The 5,257-nt window shown below is 41.2% G+C and overlaps 1 pseudogene; it reads right to left on the bottom strand.

Moving 5' to 3' along the window:
* LOC106942868 (matrix metalloproteinase-9-like) overlaps positions 1-4,367 on the bottom strand; it is a 9,640-nt pseudogene extending 5,273 nt beyond the window's left edge.
* Between the last annotated feature and the right edge of the window lie 890 nt (positions 4,368-5,257).

Here is a 5,257-nt window from a genome sequence, read left to right as displayed (position 1 = left end):
CACCGTAGAGGTACTGAATGCCATCAATGTCATCCTGATCCAGGGATAAATCCTCCACATAGCTGTGCAAGGGGAACATGAGAGCTTCTCTAATGTTGGAGTGATCCAAACCCAGGGAGTGTCCGAACTCGTGGGCAGCCACCAGGAACAGGCTATAACCTGGAAGATAGCCGGTTAGAAATTTCATAAATCTCATAAAATGATAAACGCAGAACAAATTCTTGCATTCATGTTGCTCACCCAGGTCAGGACATAAACCCGATTTCTTGTCTCTATCATAGTTGTCAGTGGTGGCACACCACAATTTGAAGTCTGTCCTCCCGTCAGTCGTACATTGGTTGTATGCCAGGCTCTGAAATACAAAAGGAAAGTGGCAGGGATCTCCATCTGAGCTTGTCACAATTACGGTAGTGTCTGGACAAAAAGAGACAAAATAACTGTGGTTAAACAAAGCAACAAGCCACTGTGGCAGGACTTTCACACCTTGTGTTTTCTGTTACCCACCTCGGTTGGGACAGAAGCCAAATTTCTGGTCTCTATCATAGCTGTCAGTGGTGGCACACCACAATTTGCCATCTGTCCTCCCCTCACTGGTACATGAGTGGTATTCCCTGCCTTGGAACACAAAAGGAAAGTGGCAGGCATCTCCCTCCGAGGTTCCTCCAATTACAGCAGTGTCTGGACAAACAGACAAAATAACTGTGGTTAAACAAAGCAACATGCCACTGTGGCAGTATTTTCACACCTTGTGTTTTCTGTTACCCACCACGTTTGGGACAGAAGCCATATATCCCATCTGTGTCATAGTTGCTAGTGGTGGCACACCAGCGTTTTCCGTCGATGCGACCGTCGGTGGTGCAGCTATTATACATCCTACCCTGGAAAATGAAGGGGTAGACACAGCGGGCTCCATTCGCATTCCCATCAAATGTGAACAAGACTGTGAGGATTACAGTTGAAAGCGTCATTGGATGAGTTCCAGTTTTCCTTCACAAGCTCATAAACATAATTTATAACTTCAGGCTTGTCATTTTTGTCATGCTTACGTTCAGTTGGGCAGCCGCCGTATATCCCGTCTGTGTCGTAGTTGGCTGTGGTTGCACACCAGGGTATGCTGTTGTTTACGCCTTCAGTGATGCAGGTGGTGTACAATCTCCCATGGAAAGTGAATGGGAAGTGACATACGGCACCTCCCGCATTGCCAGAGTAAGTCTTCACCACTGAGAAGACATGTTGGATTGTGTGTTAAAGGAAATCTGTGCAAAGAACACCAGAGGAAGGTAGAAGCACGTGATTTCTGAGGTGTAGTTACCATTTCCTTTTCCCAGAGTCCAGTATTCATCATCGTCAAAGTGGGCGTCCCCGTCAATGCCCACACCAGGAGCAAAGGCATGAGCTAGAACGCCACTCCTACCATCAAAGGGAAATAGATCCCCGTGGTCTAAAAAGAAGATGAAGCAGCTCATCAATGTTTGATTTTTAGAATTCAGCTTCTTAATTTGTTAGAGTGCAAATGTTTGACTTAAAAAAGTAAAAAAAAGCACATACCACCTGTTCCAAAGGAGATCATGATGTCTGCTTCGCCTTGAAAAAGGCGGGTAAATGTCAGAGGAGTGACATCACTCCACACCCTGAATGCTCTTGCAAAGACATCATCAGTCACATTGCTGTCCATGTCGGGAGAATAGTTCAGGATCCTGAAGACACAGTGAACTCAAAATAACTATGTGATCTAGTCTGATGGAAACTAATCAACACTTTTAGTCCAGGTCGGTACCAAAACGCTGTTCGTCAATGTCCTCGGATGTCCAGTCAAGGGATCCGGGTCACGGCACCAAATTGTTGTGAAAAAAATTATTACCTAGCACTGTTCAGGTGAAATCACTCAATCAGGTTTATTCATATATTGTGCACAATACAGAGAGTTTGTGGGACAATCAATAATGAAGCAGTTCTGGATGGAAAGCTCTGCCAGGAAGAGTCAACACATGAGTTTTATATCAAGGATAAGGAATTCAAAACAAATGGGTGAGACAGTCTGGTTCTCATGCAGCTGTGGGAAACAACTTCCAACCTTGTACACGTAACCCATGTAACATGTAGTTATTTTGGTGAGAGTTCACAAGCATTTCATATAACAGATTTTAACTTATAGTAATTTTCCACCACAAGCTACAAGAGAGAGTCTTCTGAAACTATAGTTGTGTGTGTAGCACAACATGTCATGATATAATTTGCTTCTGATTTTAGGTTGTGAAATGGTTTTTATTAAAGATGTAACCTACCAAGGCAAAAACATTTCTGGTGAAATCGCACGAGGCACAGGGTAGTATGTCAGTTTTTATTTTTCTCTTGATTTGCATGTTTTCCAACAATTTATGTTATCATTATTTAAACTTCCCTTTGCATGCCATAGCATGAACCAATGCCATCTGAACATCTATGATTTTTTTTTTTGTACAAGGTGATATTTTAAAAAAAAAAAAAATCTGAAACCCTGCCTTAAAAACCAATTTATTAACAAGCGAAGGTTTTTATTTATATTACTTGCATATATTTGGTAGAATAAACAATCCCACTCTGTAATCATGACACATAGTATTTCTTCCTTCCACTCACCTGTATGTAATATTGTTATGGTCCCATTTGTGTACCCCGCCATATACGACGTAATTAGCCACATCAGGAACACCACAGCGAGGTTGCTTCATGGCATTCAGTGTCGGCTTGTCCAGTTTTCCAGTCTCCTTCAGACCCATCTGTCTCTGCATCATCTTCAGAGCCTTTCCTATGGACACCTTGGACTTGAAGCCACTGCGCTGCTCCGTCCCCATGTAACCAAACTTTTTCAGATAACTCTGTCAAAAAGGACAGAGCACATCAAGAGCTCAGCCAAACACTCCCATTCTCAATTTGTGTAATGTCACACATTTATAAATTGTTTTCATAAAAGATGTCTGTAGCTTTAATTTAGAGAGTAAATATTTCCATTAAAATTGTGATATCAGTCTCTACTCAGGTAATTTGTTTCCCCCAAACAACTTTATTAAAACTCCATTCTGGGAGTCTCAGACTATGAAAAGAAGAATAAACTATCTGCCAGAGTTGTAGCACTTGAGATCGGTCTTGGTCTCACGACCATTTTTTGATGGTCTCGGTCTTGTCTTGGGCTCGTGCGCTGAGGACTCGGCATTTAATTTCAAGACATCAAGACTGCAACTGTGAAAATATCACTAAACGTACAGCATAGTGTCCAGCTTATTTGTTAACATCTTTGTTTTCAGTGGAAAACGCACCAATTAAAATCCAAGCAATGATGTGTTTCTGTTACTCTCCCTCCACTCCCCACTCTTCACTTGCACGCGGCGCTCTGAGACATGTGCAGTGGTTTTCTCTGAGCAGCAGAATATGTCTGTCTAATCATCAGTAATAGGACAGCGCTCCACACATAATAAGAAATCCGATGGCCACAGCTAACTCAGCAGCACTTTGCTTTCACAGACGGTGGGGACAACTAGATCGAGGGTATGTTTTCTACGCTCCTTCACCTCACATACTTTCCTTCCTCCCCCGTCCCACATACATCTTTCAACCAGACGGCTATTTGTAATCCATAGGTGGGGCACAGAAAATGTTTGGGCGTTATCTTTTTAGGGATGGCACGAGACTATTGCAGATTTGTAGCACAGAGTTGGAAGCAAAGTAGAACAAAGAGTTTGTTCTCCATTTGATGTTGGTAAAATCCATGAAGTATTTAATATCTAGGTCTTTTTATGGAAATATGGATCTTTCAGATCAATTTGAGAAGCAATTTTGATCATATTTCACATTTTATCGTGTCATGTAGCGCGGGGGGCTGGTTTTGATCTTGACCCAGTCTTGACATCCCTCGGTCTTGGTCTTGTCTTGGTCTCGGGTTAGGTGATCTTGACCACAACACTGCCATCTGCTACTCACTTGTGCCAGCTCCACATCTGCCACATTTTTGACGATGTTCCCTGGGAAGGTGACAAAGACCGACTTGACAGGACGGCTCCATCCGTTCTGCACGCCTACTCCCAAAAGTAAACACACAACTAATGCACAGCACCTCATGGCGTGCTCTGCTGCGGCACAAAATGCAACAAAAATGCTAAAACTAACTTCAAAGATAATCAAGTGTGAACCAAAGTCAAAAGACGAAAAAAATCTCAGAAGATCGGCAAAGTTTCCACTTCAGTGATGTCTTCTGTGTTTTGGAAGTTGGTCCCTGTTGCTGCCTGTCTGAACTGTGCTGCTGGTTGGGGTTGTAGATGTTGTATTTATACAGAGTAGAGTCTTAGTCATCAAACCCTCGCTCCCGCCTACTGTAACATCAGTTCTTTGCAGAAATTTACAGGCTGGGGAAATTTCCAAAACATCCACAGGTAACACTTTATTTCACGGGGTGTGAATAAGACTGACATGACACTGTCGTAAACACTTGTCGCAAACATGAATAAGTCTTCATGAATATTTATGACTGTCATAAAGTGTAATTTGGTAAATTATGACACTTTTAATACAAAGTTGGCATTATTCAAAATGTCTTTGTTATGACAACTTGACATTAACCAATAAATCATGATCTGACTTAAATTTGTTAGAAAAGTATTACCGATTAAACTTTAAAAATTAGCTTTACGTGGTGATATTATATTGCTCTGGCACTGTTTACATTTCTTAAATTAATTGATCCTAAAGTAGTGCAATACACCATCTCCACCAGTGAGAGGCAGCAGTGTACAAACAGGCGCACAGTGCCTTGGTCTTCTTTGTAAAGAAGAAATCTACCATCTTGTGGGACCATAGACATGAATTACTCATGTTCATGACAGGTGTTTATGACAGTGTCATGTCAGTCTTATTCACACCCCGTCAAATAAAGTGTTACTCATCCACATTTATTTCATACCTACTAACTAATGAGTGGATATAAGTTGATGTTTTTCTTTCTTTTTAAACTTTTCCATGTAAAGTGTGACTATTTATCTCTTGCACATCAAACATTTTTTGCTTCTTTGTATAGCACTGCTAAGAAAACGCTCCTTATTAAGATTTTGCTTCTTACTCTTCGACAGATATGTAAAAACAAAGTAACCCATGTATAGTTGATTTGATCATCTAATCAACTTGCATAGATTGTTTACATAATTGTGTGTAACAAATATCTGCTTCCACATTTTTCTATAGAGTTCTGCTTCCTCTGTTTTAGAAGCTGGATTGCAAAATTAGGTCA

Source organism: Poecilia latipinna, unplaced genomic scaffold (genome assembly GCF_001443285.1).
Source record: "Poecilia latipinna isolate Pla-1442-1.1 unplaced genomic scaffold, P_latipinna-1.0 Scaffold4623, whole genome shotgun sequence".
In the NCBI taxonomy this organism is placed as follows: domain Eukaryota; kingdom Metazoa; phylum Chordata; class Actinopteri; order Cyprinodontiformes; family Poeciliidae; genus Poecilia; species Poecilia latipinna.
The sequence above is the reverse complement of the archived record's forward strand: the minus strand, read 5'-3'. Positions and strand labels throughout refer to the sequence as shown.